An 18,160-nucleotide genomic window follows, 5' to 3' on the forward strand; every position below is an offset into this window, starting at 1 on the left:
AGTGGCAGGAATCTCGCTCCTTAGTTAGGTGTTAGCCCCCGAATACCACTTGCCTGTCAGCCACTCAAGTACTCTCCTCTGGGCAATACCAGCCCTTTCTTTGTCTTGCCAGTTAACAATAGCGTACCCCAGTCCCTGATCCCCTGTGAATTGTTCCTCTGTGATATGCAGCTCCTGATACTGGCTACACACAGTTCTGTTGTCCTCAAAGGAACAGTACGCACACCAGCTTGTAAGCGTCAGCTCAGGACCAGCACTTTGCTTAACAAGACAGCACTGAGATAATAAACATTCTTATTTTCAGCCTAAAGAGCAAAGTCTAGAGATTCAGGAGATAGTGAGTAAGGATAGTAGGAATAATTGGTTACATATAAAACAAAATCATAACAGGCTATCTAGAGGCTAAACTAAACTATCAGGTAACTTCCTGTCTAAAGAAGTTTTCTCAAAGTCTTTTTTAGCGTTTTGAACCAAGATTGGCTGATATTCCGTTTTCAAGAATGTAAACGCACTACACATTTACTTCCTTGGTGCAGGATGAAGGGGTGTCTTCTTGTCCCATCCAGGGCAAACCAACACTCCAACAAACAACAGTCCATTGCCCTCACGTCAGGCCTTTGGTCGGCCTCCGGGCTCATTAATCCTTACCACGGTATCGGGTTTTCAATAGTCATTACCCCTTGTCACGGAGTTTCCATTCTACCTTTCTCAATGGAACCATAGAGGAACCCAGGCCTTCCCTCGCCATGGTTTCTGGTCCAGAGACTTCTCAATAAGCAGTCAAGCTTGACTGCACAGACCCCTTGCTGCCTTCCTGGACCGCTTCCTACCTTTCCCAGCTTCTTCCCAGGCTCACAGTGTATCAGCTCTCCCCTGTCTCTAAGCCTCTTCTACAGACTCACTGCAGAGCTTCTTAGTACTATCTGCCGTCCAGCTGGTTCTGCTGCAGGTGAGTTTTATGTTTCTCTGGCAGGGCATCCCTTACTCAGCAGGAGTCTTCCTGCAGGCCCCCCACCTGCATGCAGAATCCTGGGCGGACTCACTTCCTGCCACTTGTTCCCATCAGCCTGGGGCTCCCTGTTGCAGACCTACCTTCTTTGAGGGATGCTAGCTGCCAGCGATCCCACTCAGCTCCCTGACTCCAGCCAGGCTTCCCCCACTGAGGGGGAGTCAGAGATGTGCCCTCCTTCCCAGTCAGCCCCCAACTGAGCCAGGTTCAGCCCTTTTAACTGCCCCTTCCAGGCTTGACATCCACTGCAGGGGTAGTGGGGCAAGGCTGATTGAACCCACAGGGTTCATTAACCCCCTTTGACCCAGTGTAGGCTGGTATAGCCTCCATCACAGATGAAATGAGAAATCTGGGAAGTGTGGACATGATGGGTCTGATTCTTCATTGCCTGGCATCCTGTGTAGCTAGTCGCACCTATATAAAAGGGAGTACAAAGTGGGGGTAAAACACTGCTATTCTGATTTAGTAGCCTTTTACATTCACTTTGCATAGGTGCAAGGCAAGGGAGAATCTGCCTCTAAAACTGGGATTTTCAAAGGAGCCTTAATGAGTTATGTACCTAAATACCACCGAAATTCAATGAGTTGGATGCCTAACTCCCTTACCCTCCTTTGAAAATTCTAGCCTTAAAAATAGAGAGAAATATTTGCTTACATTTACATTAGAACCAAAAGCTACAAGTGGAGGGACAAACCTGGACTACTTGTGCAAGCTGAAGCTGGCAGGTTTCCCACAGTCCTAATTAGAAACAACAGGCCTACTAAAGTAGTAACCTGTCTGCCCATTTTTAGATAGCAGGGGCTCCCAGGTTAGAAATTACATCTCTTTCAGTTTGACTCAGAGGTAACTCCCAGTCTATTCCTTGCGACAAGTCTGAAATTAATTCTGAACAGTGAAGATCTAGAATTTAGTCTCCATCAAATTCCTCCAGAGAGGAATTTCTCTGATGGGCATGTCCTGTGATTTGTCAGGGTCCATCAGAAAGAAATCTGTGGAGGGTTTAAAGCTACAGCTGTTAAATCATATGCCTGCTTTTTATACTTTGCTTCCCCAATCTTCACTTTTTACTCTTTTTGGCCTCAGTCAAACTAACAGATCACCTTGGAGAGAGAGTCTTCTGTGCATCACTTTGCTATGTTGAAGCATCCTCTATACACTCAGGAGCGGTGCTAGGGTTTTTGGCGCCCTAGGCGGGGGTCCTTCCGTGCTCCCGGTCATCGGCAATTCTGCGGCGGGGGGGTCCTTCCGCGCTCCCGGTCTTTGGGGCACTTCGGCGGCGGGTCCCAGAGTGAGTGAAGGACCTGCCGCAGAATTGCCGCCGAAGACCCGGAGGGACCCCCCAAATCCTGGCAAAATGCCACCCCCCCAAATCCTGCCACCCTAGGCGACCGCCTAGGTCGCCTAAATGGAAGCGCCGGCCCTGTATACACTAGACCTGTAAGACCCAGAGTCTCATCTGCTATAAACTGGCATTTCTCCACAATGCAGCAACACCAATTTACACCAGCTGAGGATCTAGCCCATTTTTCATGCTTCTCCATTTTCATTTACAATTTTGTTAGAGGGTCTCTTTGCTTTCTAGATCCATCATCTTCAAGAAAACCATGATGGCATCCAATGGTTTAAAATTTTCTAGAATATATGAGTTATGTCTCCAGTTTTTCCATTCATCTGAAAGATTGTCAGGAGTCTCCTTCATCTGACCAGTAAATGCCTTGGCACCCAGACAACACCTGATTTACAGAGCATATGTTGACAAATGACTTATGTTTTCTATAAGATTAATTACTAATCACAATAAGAAATAGGCTCAACAGTTCACAGGTTCCATGTAAACTCATTTTTGCTGTAGTTTATGGCATTAATATTTAAAAAATTAGACTAGGTACTGGGGAGCAATATGAAGATTCACACTACAATACTTAGTAGAAAAAAAGAACTTTAAGTTTTCCTGCTTGATTCTTTGTCCTAGGAAGTAACACAAATTCAACCTGACTGGGACTTTGATCTTTCATTTTCACTGGACGGTTTTAGTAACTCAATTTGCAAAGCTATCTGTATTGAAATTCCTTCTCGTACCATTTGTGCACTGCTCCTCAATGTGGAATACAACAATCAAAAAGACTTTGAGAAATGTAAAATCACATCAGCTTAAGAATCTGCCAGTTATTAGTTTTAGCCTTTTACTGCGAGTACATATTATATAAATAGCATATTACGTATGAAAAAGCTATGTTCAAAGTATAAGCAGAGTCTGAATGAGTTCTCCTCTGACAGCTAGCTAGGAGGGGAGAGACTTGAGGAGCAAAGTGTATTTACATGAACACACCTACCCTGCCAAGATATCCAGCAGATAGAGTGTGTTGCTCAAAGTGTTCTACTTTGGCTGGTGTTGGGTTACAAATCACTTTAGTACTGAATGCAGGGGTAGTGAAATATTGTTATCAATGTTGTTGACTTTATTGTATGAACAAAGGGGAGCAGAGCTGTGCTTAACTTGTCCCAAATGAGCGGGTCATCCTCAGCTGAAAGGACCTTGTAAAGCCGGGGCTCGAATGCCACACCCCTGTGAAAGTAAGAGGGGGTGGGGATGGGTGTCCCAGCCAGGAGGTGTGGACTCTCCGTAAGGGTCCCCAGTCTGGTTTAACCTGTTCCTCCCCACTGTTCAAAGATAGAGTTAAATAGGCTTCATTAGGAGACTTTTTCCTATTTTAAATGCTCAGAGCTGAAATCACATGTGGTAGGACCATGTTTCTGCCCAGCCTGCTAAGAGCTAAAAATCACTAAGAGATGACAACGACTAAGAGACTGACCTGCAGAGGTCACAGCAGAGAGGCAGGTGGCAGCAGAAGGTGACTGACAGTTGGCTGCCAAATGAGCGGCTGGTGGGGCGGTTGGTGGGGCAGAGCGGCTGGTGCGGCGGCCAGCCAGCACAAGTGCTCAGCTGGTGGAGCAAGCAAGGCACCTTCTTCCCTGGGTGGGAGGTGAACTCTCAGATGCACCGCTGAACCCTGGCTCCTCACTGACCAAGGACAACCACTGTGAGTGGGGTAGGGTGAGGGAGCGGGCGGGGCACAGAAAAAGAACTTTTGGTTGTGGAACTCAAGAACATGAGGCAGAAGGTACTGCCCCACACACTCTGGGGTGGGTGTCCTGCTCACAGTTTTATTATGAATCCTGCTTGTGGCATTTTCCCAAATTAATGTTGTGTGACTTCCCTCCTTTCATTAAAAGTTTCTTTTCTACACTCAGACTTCGTGCTTGTGAGTGGGGAAGTATTGCCTCTCAGAGGCTCCCAGGGGTGGTTTGTAATTTTCCCAGGTCACTGAGTGGGGGCTCGAGCTAGTTCTGTGTTGTATTGTTGAAAAGGAACCCCTAGATATTGAACCCAGCCCTGGTTGCTGCTGGCTCCACCTGGCAGAAGGGTTACAAAAGAAAGATAGATTGCAAATTTAAGCTCTTGAAAGCTAGAAAACGAAGTTGTCTGTGAAAACGTAATTTGATCTCTTTGTGTAACAATGATACAGTTGTTAATTATATTATCAAATACTATTCTTCCCAGAGGACCCCACCTCATTCAGTGCCCAGGATGGATGTACTTAAGGAATGAGGCAACTTTTCAATATTTTTCTCCTCATTGTTCATTTAGTGGACTCTGCCTTATTTGCTGCATGCCATCTAAAGCCTGCAATAATACCGAATCAGATATTTCCTTATGATCAGAGCTAGGTTTCTCATTGCTGTAATAGCTGCATGCTTCAAAAACATTAATGAATCCGAACCTTTCTGAAACTGGTCAGTCCATTTCTATTAAGTCTTCACCATTTCAGGAAGGACACACTTATGTAACCAGAATTTTGTGGCTGCAAAGAATTTTTTCCCCCCTGGCCACATTGGCAGGATCTTGAGCAGATGAGGGTTTGAGGACCCAGATGGGAAAGTGGTGGCCGCCCTCTTGTGAAGGATTTAGCAGGCATCGGCATCATTTGTTAGAAAATTGTTTGTGCAAGAGTCACCTAATCCTGTGAATGCAGAAGTTGAGCACTGGTGGACTTCAACCCTTCTTCAACAGAGCTGGACAATTTTCCCTCCACCCCAGAAAATAGTAAGTTCACCAAAAATATATTTTTGGAGCATTTGACGAATTTGGGTCCAATTTGGTGAATATTTCACCAAAAAAATCCAAACCAAGCCTGTAAACAAAAGCTTCAGAAAATGTTGAAATGGTTCTTCCAATCAAATGAAACATTGATTCAGAATGTCTCAATTGATCCGAACAACATTTTTTTGGCTTTACATTTTCTTGTAAAGAACAAAAACAGTTTTAGTTTGAAACAAACTGATTTCCCCCCCGATTTTTTGGTTTGGCTACTGAACTGAAAAACCAGTTACCTACCCAGCTCTGCTCCTCATCTTTCCCCATAAATCTAAAGGCCTGGCCAGGAGATTAGGAAAAGATGGGTAATTCTTACTCAGGACCATGCCTAACTATTCTTGCTTCCGAAGTTCCAGGATTTTATGAGCAATGCACACAGTTCTTTTGAACTTTCCATAACAACGGGGTGAGGGCAGCAGATTCCTAGGACTTAAGGGCTCATGGCATCCCTGGGAATATCATTCCAGAAGTATTAATTAACAAATAACGTGTTCAGAGTGGTATAAAAAGCATGATAGTTCCCCAAAGACACAACTAACAGCACTACATAGTACGTTGGGGTATGTCCAAAGATTCATGGGTGAATCATAAAGGCAAATAGCACGACAAACCAGTCTATTACAGAATACATAGAATACCTTTGCAAAAAACAATGCAAGCAAAGGGAAAGCATGTATTAACCTGTAAAATGCAGTGAGTGCCATTTCAAAGACAACATTCACCCACACTCACTGTTGAGATTCCATAGAATTTCCCTATACGTGAAATAAGAAATAAATGAAAGTGTTGTGGATACATTGCAGTGGTAAATGTTGACTTTTAACAGCAAGCCATATATACAATAAATGGACACTTTATAGTCCCATTAAAAAATTATAGTGCAGAAGGACAATGAAGAGCATCTCTATTAATCTGAGATCTAAAAATTCTCTATTGGAACCCTATCCTTTCTTTGCTGCTTTTCCTTTCGCACCTCCATTCAGCATTGTATCATTTCCCCTGTGTTTTCCATGCAGGGTATTTTACCTAGGAGAAGTCGGAAAGTGTTTGTTTCTTTGACAGTGGCTGATAATGAGTTTATTGGTGTAAAGATGTTTCATAAGGGTCAGTACATAGCTTTCTCTAGAGGGACTCATACAGTTTTTTCAGCACATAGTAAACTGAGAATGTACTTTAGCTGCTTCTGAATCATATCCATTCCTGCAAATTACTGTGATTTCACCATTTTTGTTATGGATGAGACGTGGGGGGGGGGGGGGGGAGAGAGAGAGAGAGAGAGAGAAAGAAAAATCAGGTCAGTACTCACAGCATGGTCCAACAAAATCACTCTTACAATGACACAAGTTATTAATATGAAATGTAACTAGACTATCATGTTACTCTTTTCATATCTCATTACCACCTGCTGAATTATATCATAATAATTAGAGAGACGTCAATATATTTTCATGTCAGATCACTGAAGATCAAGCATGGAGATGATACAATTTGCATTTTATTATTCCAGCTATGTCATGCCTCTCTGTGTACTGACATAGCTTTCTTAGGTGACAATAGGTGTACATATCACCATTATGGTAGAAGGGATCCTAGTATTTCTTCATATGAACAATTTGTTTGATGTTTTGGGATTCCCCCAGACCAGTAAGGGGTTTGGTCACTGTCTGCCCTGTAACCCTGGGTATCATATGACTGCGCAGCTTTGGTTCAGAGCTCTGATCCAACAGCCTGCCAGCAACCCAGAGGCCTCACCCTGGCTTTGCCTAACCTGGTTACTCTTTGTAGGCTGACCTTGGTACCATTCCAGCCCCCAAATCATCCCACTGCAGAGACCAGTGCCTCTCACTAGACCCTTACAGAGACAGTGTTAGATTCACTGCCTCTCCAGAGCCAGTCAAACTCCAGCCTGTCAGCTTTTGAGAAGCACACACTTTACTGAACTTCCACACCACTGGTGACTTATAATGAAAGCAAAACAAATTTATTAACAAAAGAGCCTGGTTTGAGCATTGGTCTGCTAAAGCCAGGGTTGTGAGTTCAATCCTTGAGGGGGCCATTTAGGGATATGGGGCAAAAATCTGTTGGATGATTTAATTGGGGATTGGTCCTGCTTTGAGCAGGGGGTTGAACTAGATGATCTCCTGAGGTCCCTTCCAACCCTGAGATTCTATGAAGTGATACCAAGTAAAAGAGTTAAAGACAGAGTGGGTTACAAGCAAATAAAAGTGAACACATGCATCTAAAAGTCTAAAACTTAATCTAGCAAGATACAGTCTTTGTGGATGAGACACGCCATCTTGGACAGTCTCCTTTCCAGCTTTTTATTGGCCAGCCTGGGCAGGACCATCACAGGGATCAAAGCGCTGGGTTTCTTTGGGCTTGTCTACACTACAAAATTAGGTCGGATTTATAGAAGCCGGTTTTATAGAAACCGGTTTTATGCAGCCGACTGGTGTGTGTCCCCACATAAAATGCTCTAAGTGCATGAAGTCGGCGGACCGCGTCCACAGTACCGAGGCTAGCGTCGACTTCCGGCGCATTGCACTATGGGTGCCTATGGGTACCTATCCCACAGTTCCCGGAGTCTCCGGCGCCCATTGGAATTAGGTCGCAATGCCCGAATGATGCAAAGCAGTGCCGCGGGGGGTTCTGGGTACATTGCGTCAGGCCCCTCCCCCGCCGTCACAGCAACGACAGACAATAGATTCGTGCCTTTTTACCTGGGTTACCTGTGCAGACAACATACCACGGCAAGCATGGAGCCCGCTCAGCTCAGCTCACCGTCACCATATGTCTTCCGGGTGCCGGCAAACGTGGGACTGCATTGCTAAACAGCAGCAGCAGCTTACTGCCTTTTGGCGGTAGACGGTGCAGCATGAGTGGTAGCCTTCATCGGCGCTCGGGATGCTGGTAGCTGTGGGGCTGGCAGCCGTAGGGCTGCATTGCACCAGCCCCTTGCCTTTTGGCAGTAGATGGTTTATTACGACTGGTAACCGTCCTCGTCGGACCTAATTTACAGGTTGCCTGAAATGCTCGTAGATTATTGTAGCCTGAGCACCTTTACCAATCCTTCTGGCTACTGTACAGCATATATTGCTACACAGCAGCAACCCCTTGCCTTTAACCGTCCTCGTTGGACGATGATGGTTTCCAGTCGTAGTATACTATTTTCTGCCAAGTATTGTCTGCTAAGCACCCAGAAAAGGCCGAGGGCGATCTGGGTGCTGGCAGACATATGGCTGGCTCACGTAGGGTTACATTGCTACCAAGCACCCAGAAAATGCCGAGGGCTATCAGTCATGCTGCACTGTTGTCTTAAGATGTAAAAAATAGATTTGTTCTGTATTCATTTCCTTCCCCCCTCCCTCCGTCAAATCAACGGCCCGCTAAACCCAGGCTTAGGAGTTCAATCTCGGGGGGGGGGGGGCATTCTGTGTGACAGTTGTTTGTATTTCTCCCTGATGCACAGCCACCTTTCTTGATTTTAATTCCCTGTACCTGTACGCCATGTCGTCAGTCGCCCGCCCCTCCCTCCCTCCCTCCCTTCTTCCCCTGGTCTTTAGATACTAGTTTCGTGCCTTTTTTCAGACCAGATGCCATAGCTATCACTGGGATCATGGATCCCGCTCAGATCACCGCGGCAATTATGAGCACTATGAACACCACGCGCATTGTCCTGGAGTATATGCAGAGCCTGGACATGCCAAAGCAAAACCAGGACCAGCCGAGGAGGAGGCGATTGCAGCGCGGCGACGATAGTGATGAGGAAATTGACATGGACCTCTCACAAGGCACAGGCCCCAGCAATGTGGAAATCATGGTGTTACTGGGGCAGGTTCATGCCATGGAACGCCGATTCTGGGCCCGGGAAACAAGCACAGACTGGTGGGACCGCATCGTGTTGCAGGTCTGGGACGATTCCCAGTGGCTGCGAAACTTTCGCATGCGTAAGGGCACTTTCATGGAACTTTGTGACTTGCTTTCCCCTGCCCTGAAGCGCCAGAATACCAGGATGAGAGCAGCCCTCACAGTTGAGAAGCGAGTGGCGATAGCCCTGTGGAAGCTTGCAACGCCAGACAGCTACCGGTCAGTCGGGAATCAATTTGGAGTGGGCAAATCTACTGTGGGGGCTGCTGTGATCCAAGTTGCCAGGGCAATGAGAGACCTGGTGATATCAAGGGTAGTGACTCTGGGAAACATGCAGGCCATAGTGGATGGCTTTGCTGCAATGGGATTCCCAAACTGTGGTGGGGCGATAGACGGAACCCATATCCCTATCTTGGCACCGGCGCACCAAGCCACCGAGTACATAAACCGCAAGGGGTACTTTTCAATGCTGCTGCAAGCCCTGGTGGATCACAAGGGACGTTTCACCGACATCAACGTGGGCTGGCCGGGAAGGGTACATGATGCTCGCGTCTTCAGGCACTCTCTTCTGTTTCGAAAGCTGGAGGAAGGGACTTTCTTCCCGGACCAGAAAATAACCATTGGGGATGTTGAAATGCCTATCGTGATCCTTGGGGACCCAGCCTACCCCTTAATGCCATGGCTCATGAAGCCATACACAGGCAGCCTGGACAGGAGTCAGGACCTGTTCAACTACAGGCTGAGCAAGTGCCGAATGGTGGTGGAATGTGCATTTGGGCGTTTAAAAGCGCGCTGGCGCAGCTTACTGACTCGCTGTGACCTCAGCGAAAAGAATATCCCCATTGTTATTGCTGCTTGCTGTGCGCTCCACAATATCTGTGAGAGTAAGGGGGAGACATTTATGGCGGGGTGGGAGGTAGAGGCAAATCGCCTGGCCGCTGATTACGCGCAGCCAGACACCAGGTCGGTTAGAGCAGCACAGCAGGGCGCGGTGCGCATCAGAGAGGCTTTGAAAACTAGTTTTGTGACTGGCCAGGATACGGTGTGAAACTTCTGTTTGTTTCTTCTTGATGAAATCGCAGCCCCCCCACGCACCCGGTTAACTCTACTACCCTGTAAACCAAGCACCCCAACCTCCCCTACCCTCCCCTCTTCAAGCACCACTTGCAGAGGCAATAAAGTCATTGTTACTTCACATTCATGCATTCTTTATTAATTCAGCACACAACTAGGGGGATAATTGCAAAGGTAGCCCGGGATGGGTGGGGGAGGAGGGAAGCAGCACACAACTAGGGGGATAATTGCAAAGGTAGCCCGGGATGGGTGGGGGAGGAGGGAAGGAAAAGGACACACTGCACTTTAAAACTTTAAAACTTTAAAACTTATTGCTGTGGAAATCATCTAGGGTGGAGTGATTGGGTGGCCGGAGGCCCCCCCACCGTGTTCTTGGGCATCTGGGTGAGGAGGCAATGGGACTTGGGGAGGAGGGCTGGTGGTTACAGAGGGGCTGTAGCGGCGGTCTCTGCTCCTGCTGTTGGTTACAGAGGGGCTGTAGCGGCGGTCTCTGCTCCTGCTGTTGGTTACAGAGGGGCTGTAGCGGCGGTCTCTGCTCCTGCTGTTGGTTACAGAGGGGCTGTAGCGGCGGTCTCTGCTCCTGCTGTTGGTTACAGAGGGGCTGTAGCGGCGGTCTCTGCTCCTGCTGCCTTTCCTGCAGCTCAACCATACGCAGCAGCCGGAGCATCGACTCTTGCTTTATGAGTACAAGTTGACGCCACTTCTGCTCTTCAGCCCGCGTTTCAGCACGCAACCTCTGCTCTTCAGCCCGCCACCTCTCCTCTCGCTCATATTGGGTTTTTTTAAAATCAGTCATTGACTGCCTCCACGCATTCTGCTGTGCTCTGTCAGCGTGGGAGGCAGTCTGTAGTTGAGTGAACATTTCGTCAAGCGTCCTTCGCTTCCTTCTTCGAATATTCACTAGCCTCTGTGAAGGTGAAACATTTGCAGCTGGTGGAGGAGAAGGGAGAGTTGTTTAAAAAAAGATACATTTTTGAGAACAATGGGTACACTCTTTCACGTTAGATTTTGCTGTTCACATCACACAGCACATGTGCTTTCGTTACAAGGTCACATTTTTCCTCTTATATTGAGGGCCTGCCGGTTTGGTGTGAGAGATCACTCACGCAGTGCCAGGCCACAGATTTCAGCTTGCAGGCAGCCATGGTAAGACACAGTCTTTTGGCTTTTTTAACCTTCTTAACATGTGGGAATGGTTTCAAACAGTAGTGCTCTCATTTCCCATACCAAGCACCCGTTGGGTTGGCCATTTAAAATGGGTTTGCAATGTAAAAGGAGGGGCTGCGGTTTCAGGTTTAACATGCAGCACAAACCCAACTAACTCCCCTCCCCCACACACCCAATTCTCTGGGATGGTCACTTCACCCCTCCCCCCACCGCGTGGTTAACAGCGGGGAATATTTCTGTTCAGCAGAGCAGGAAGGGGCACCTCTGAATGTCCCCTTAATAAAATCGCCCCATTTCAACCAGGTGACCGTGAATGATATCACTCTCCTGAGGATAACAAAGAGCGATAAGGAATGGATGTTGTCTGCATGCCAGCAAACACCGGGACCATACGCTGCCATGCTTTGTTATGCAATGATTCCAGACTACGTGCTACTGGCCTGGCGTGGTAAAGTGTCCTACCATGGCGGACGGGATAAGGCAGCCCTCCCCAGAAACCTTTAGCAAAGGCTTTGGGAGTACATGAAGGAGAGCTTTCTGGAGATGTCCCTGGAGGATTTCCGCTCCATCCCCATACACGTTAACAGACTTTTCCAGTAGCTGTACTGGCCGCGATTGCCAGGGCAAATTAATCATTAATCATTAAACACGCTTCTTTTTAAACCATGTGTAATATTTACAAAGGTACACTCACCAGAGGTCCCCTGTGTGCCCACAGGGTCTTGGGTGAGTTCGGGGGTTACTGGTTCCAGGTCCAGGGTAACAAACATATCCTGGCTGTTGGGGAAACTGGTTTCTCCGCTTCCTTGCTGCTGTGAGCTATCTATGATGTTCTCTCCATCCTCATCTTCCTCGTCCGCCGAACCCGCTTCCCTGTCTCCAGAGAGGGACTGATAGCACACGCTTGGGCTACTGGTGGCTGCACCCCCTAGAATGGCATGCAGCTCCTCGTAGTAGCGGCATGTTTGCGGCTCAGCCCCGGACCTTCCGTTTGCGTCTCTGGCTTTGTGGTAGGCTTGCCTTAGCGCCTTAATTTTCACGCGGCACTGCTGTGCGTCCCTGTTATGGCCTCTGTCCTTCATGGCCTTGGAGATCTTTTCTAATGTTTTGCCATTTCTTTTACTGTTTCGGAGTTCGGACAGCACTGCTTCATCTCCCCAGATGGCGAGCAGATCCCGTACCTCCCGTTCGGTCCAGGCTGGAGCTCTTTTGCGATCCTGGGACTGGGACTGGGACTCCATCACGGTTACCTGTGCTGATGAGCTCTGCATGGTCACCTGTGCTCTCCACGCTGAGCAAACAGGAAATGAAATTCAAACGTTCGCGGGGCTTTTCCTGTCTACCTGGCCAGTGCATCTGAGATGAGAGTGCTGTCCAGAGCGGTCACAATGAAGCACTGTGGGATAGCTCCCGGAGGCCACTAATGTCGAATTCCGTCCTCACTAACTCAATTCCGACCCCCCTAAGGCCGATTTTATCGCTAATCCCCTCGTCGAGGTGGTGTAAAGAAACCGGTTTAAAGGGCCCTTTAAGTCGAAAGAAAGGGCTTCGTCGTGTAAACGTGTCCAGGCTTAAGTCGACTTAACGCTGCTAAAGTCGACCTAAACTCGTAGTGTAGACCAGGCCTTTGTCTTCTCAGGTGAAGGATAAAGATGGAGTCACATTCTGTGCCTTATATCCCCAAAGGGATGTCTTTGTCTTACAAGTCAGGAAGGCCTCCTGGGGATTCAGTCTCCTGTGTCTCTCTGGGGTGCAGAAGCCATGTTAATTCTCTATCTCTCAAGTTCAGGTTCAGGATAACCCCCACTGGATTAACTAGATGGCTTTGTTTACTGCTAAGGTAAACCCACATTCCTTTGCCTAGGATCGATCTATTTATCACCTTTACCTAGGCTAGGAGGTCTTGTCAAGTTCTAGTAACATCCTACAGAGGGCATTCATATCTTCACATATAATACATGCATTTAACAATATGTCTAACCAGCATGTTATTAGCGGTCATACAGTACCTCACAAGGCATATTTTGTACTTATATTATTGCAGCAGTGTTTGGGTGTGAATACAGCAGTGTCTAAGGTCACAACATTATATAACATTGCTGTGGTCCATTAATAACAAAATGCCAGCTTCCCATTGAAATTTGAACATCTGTTTCTCTGATTCTATGAATGTTTCCATCAGCTCATTTGTTCTAAAGGACTCATTTGTTCTAACTGTTCTAGGCCAGTTTCCAATCTGATGGAAGATAACCAATTTTGCATTACTCATGATCAAGGGATGGGCCTAGAAGGGGAACAATGTCAATGAACTTTAGCTTTTGAAAATTAAAATGCTGATGGAAACATTCAGCAAGCAATTTGATTAATTCTGTTTATCCAAACCAGCAGTATATATATTTATTACTTCACAAATAACCCTGCTTTTTGGTATAGGATCTGCCACAGCTAAGTGAGATACTGTTCTGTAAGGAATAGTGCATGCTGGGACACATGGAACTCTGGTCACCATCTCTAAAAGGCCTGGAGATTCCCCATGCTGTCAATACCTATCGATTGAGATCAGCTACCCAGTGGTATAAATAAAGATTTGAACTTATTATATGACACATTCTTATAGAGCACAAAAGATTGATTTATAGGAGAATAGTTGCTGACTCTCACCAGTTGGTTACACTCATCCTCTTTCATATGCATGTGCTTTATTACTATGGGATAGACAATTTATACATAAATAATACAGATGCTTCTCAGACTGGTGAGATTGCACAGATATCTGATCTTTCATCAAGCATCCTAAAAGCAGAAATCAGGGAGGTATTGTATGAAGACCGAACAAAATATAGGAATTTTGTTACCCAACAGTAACTGATGTTCTTCATTCGGAATTAAAGAGTTACTAAAATTCTACCAGGCTCCTTTCGTTGGTAGCTTCTGAGATCAATAGCATCAAATCAAATGCAGCACAACCTGACAAATGCACTGATGAAATATTCTAGTTTATAATATATGGGAACCTAAAGAACTGATTCACAAGGATAAAAAAAAGAAAAAATCAAAGCATGAGTAAGATTTATGAGCTGCTGAATAATATGTGTACAATCTCAAATAGATAGTAATTATTTTCTTCTTTGGAATAGGAGAATATCTTGGATGTGGGGGTCAGATAAGATTATATTCTCGGCCAATATTGCTTGGAAGGAAGAGTTGCTATTGTGATGATTTACTGAGACGGAGAAGGAGTTTAGCATAAACATAAGGAGACATGATCTCTGTGTCAAGGACAAAACAAGATTGTTCTATCTATTCCTGGACTATTTAGACACATATAGCATAGATTTTCAGAAGCGCTCAGTATTGGCCTAATTTTGTTTCTGTTGAAGTACATGGTCAAACCCACTGACCTCAATGGTGACCAATGCTAAGCAATTTTGAAAATCCTGTATTATTAACCTAGTGTCTTAAGGACACAACTGAAGTGACAAGTCTGAGTCCAGGCCCACTGAAGTCAATGGAAAGACTCCCAATGACAACAATGGGCACTGGGGCAGACACTAGCAGAGGCTTTCCTTGAAGAGCTTTGTGGAAAAAGTGAGCCACATTCTCTGACTTCAATGAACCTTCGCCCACTATCATCATCGAATTTGGCCCAGTATGTTTTAAGGAGAGATTTGAAGGAGACCAAGAAGATAGTTTGGAGCACAAAGAGAAGGAAACAGTTCCAAATGTAAGGGGTAGCATGAAGAAAGTATGAAAGCCTGTGGTGGTGAAGGATGCAAAAGAAGCAGATAGGTGGGAACAGGGGTGGGCAAACTACAGCCCGCAGGCCACATCCGGCCCACCAGCCATTTTAATCCGGCCCTCAAGCTCCCGCTGGGGAGCGGGGTCTGGGGCTTGCCCTGCTCCAGCCGGGGAGCGGGGTCTGGGGCCACTCCGTGCAGCTTCTGGAAGCAGTGGCATATCCCCCCTCCGGCTCCTACACATAGAAGCAGCCAGGGGGCTCCACTCCACACGCTGCCCCCACCCCAAGCGCCACCTCCGCAGCTCCCATTGGCCGGGAACTACAGTCAATGGGAACTGCAGGAGTGGCACCTGCAGACGGGGCGGCACCTGCCGACGGGGCAGCGCGCAGCAGTGCCACCTGGCTGCGCCTCTGCGTAGGAGCCAGAGGGGGGGATATGCTGCTGCTTCCGGAAGCTGCTTGAGGTAAGCACTGCCCAGAGCCTGCACCCCTGAGCCACCCCCCACCCCCCAACCCCCTGCCCCAGCCCTGATCCCTCTCCTGCCCTCCAAACCCCTCGGTCCCAGCCCAGAGCACCCTCCTGTACCCCAAACCCCCCTCAGCCCCACCCCAGAGCCTGCACCCCCAGATGGAGCCCTCACTCCCCCTGCACCACCCCCACCCCAGCCCGGAGCCCCCTCCCACACCCTGAACTCCTCATTTCTGGCCGCATCCCGGAGCCCGCACCCCCAACCAACGTCCTCATCCCCTCCTGCACCCCAACCCAATTTCATGAGCATTCATTGCCTGCCATACAATTTCTATACCCAGATGTCACCCTGGGGCCAAAACGTTTGCCCACCCCCGGGCGGGAGTCTTGGGACTGGAAGTAAGAGGGGAATTGAAAGTAACGAGAGCAAAACAAAAATTAAAGATCGACGTACTTCTTAGATAAGTGATGTGGATCCCAGACAATGGTTAGTGGGATGCCACAGCCACACCTTGACACCATGGTGTCACAACAGGAGAGGGGTAGGAGCCCTTGAGGTGTCTCTATACCACCTACGGATTCTCCTGGGTAGCAGGGTGCTAGTAGGCCAGCGTTATGCTTCCACAGCAGATGTTGCTCAGGCAGGCTGAGCAGGATTTAAAAAAAAAGGTTTGGATATTGATATGGATAAGAACAATGTTGAAAGTTATAACAGTAAGATTGAAAAAGAAAAAAAAAACCCAACCACACATTTGGGAAGGGATATAAACCCTCACACTTCAGGACATAAGACAACCTCTGACTAGCAAGGGGTAAGGAAGAAAATTTCCCTGTGAGTTGGTTATTCCATGACTTCTCCACTACAGGGTCTCTTGCATCTTTATTGGCTCAGAGCACATATTGCAGAATACATAGCGGTACTCAGAGCACCAGTACTTGTAAGTGTACAGCACCACAGAACTCTGATTAAAAAAAACCACCCAGTCATTTGTGTAAGTGTACAGCAAGCACTGCATCATTCATAGGTTCAGTTAAAAACACAGGGTAATAATAATAATAAATGTACATCATGCACTACACAGTTCCTAACAGTCTTCAGATCTTTGGGCAAGAGCACAGTCCAACACAGCACATTAATGTGGCTGACCGTTAAAGTGCTCTTTCAAAGTCTCCCTAAACTGCATAGCTTCACACTGAACTCTTGGTAAGGCCCTTGTGTCTGGTTGCTCCAACTCAGCAGACAGCCACTCCACCTCTGCCCTCCCCCCTTGCAGCAACTTTCCCCCCTTTGCCTCACAGATGTTATGCAGGACACAACAGGAAGCTGTAAACATTGAGATATTTTTCTCACTCAGATCCAATCTTGTGAGTAAACAATGCCAGCATCCCTTCAATCTACTGAAAGCACATTCAACTGTTAGTCTGCACCTGCTGAGCTAGTAGGTGAATCTTTTCTTGGTGCTGTTGAGATGGCCAGTGTTTGGCTTTATGAGCCAGGGGGAGCAAGAGGTAAGCTGGGAGCCCCCAGGATCACTATTGGCATTTTAATATTGCCAATGGTAATCCACTGGGCAGGAAAGAATGTCTCTACTTGCAGCTTTCTGAACAGCCCTGTGTTCTTAAAGATGTGAGCCTCATGCACCTTCCCTACCAAGCCCATGTTTGTATTAGTGAAGCATCCCCAGTGATCTACCAAGGCCTGCATAACAATAGAAAAACAGCTTTCTATTGAGGTACTCTGTGGCAAGGTTGGCTGAAGCCAAAATAGGGATGCGTGCACCGTCTATTGCCACCGTGCACTTTGGAAACCCCATTGCTGCAAATCCATCCACTATGTCCTGCACATCGCTGAGCATCACAGTCCTGCGAAGCAGTAGATGATTAATGGCCCTGTACACTTGTATTTTCCAACTCCAAAATGATTTCCCGCTGACTAGTAGCAATCTGGCATTGAAAGCTTCCAGAGCGCTATCGCCACTTGCGTCTCAACTATCAGTGGAGCTCTCATTCTGGTGACCCTGTGCTGGCAGGCTGGGACAAGCTCAGCACACAGATTCAGGCATGTGGACTTTTGCATCCAAAAGTTCTGCAGCTTCTGCTCATCATCTCAGACCTCCATTATGATGCAGTTCCACCAGTAAGTGCTAATTTCTCAGGCCCAGAAGTGGAGCTCCACTATCTGCAGCTGCTCTGTGAATGCCACCAACAACATTGAATTGGTTTTCGCTATGTCCCTCAGCAATCTGTCCCTGAAGAAATCCTCATGTCTCCCATTGATCCGGTTCTTCCTTCAGCTCCGCAAATACCAGAGGATTGTGCATCCTTTAGTTGCAATGTTCGTGAATACAGTGCAGAGCTCTGCAGGTTCCATGCTCCTGTCAGAGATGGCAGAGACTGAAAAGTGCTGCGTGGGTTTGTGGGATTTAAAAAAATTAAAGGTGCAACGTTTATGGGATATGAATGACGTTATGGGATGGAGAAAGCTGCAGACTGAAAACTTGAACCCTAATGCCCAGAGATCCCTGTGTGACTCATTTTTACCCCCAACACATTGCAAAAATTTCCCAAAAGTCATTGTGCTGGGCAGTGGCACATTGCAATACCTACCTATGGTATACAGCACTTTGCATCAACACAAGCACTCCTGGTGAGTATGTGCAGCGCTGATATAAGCCGATG

This window comes from Emys orbicularis, chromosome 10 (genome assembly GCF_028017835.1).
Source record: "Emys orbicularis isolate rEmyOrb1 chromosome 10, rEmyOrb1.hap1, whole genome shotgun sequence".
Lineage (NCBI taxonomy): Eukaryota > Metazoa > Chordata > Testudines > Emydidae > Emys > Emys orbicularis.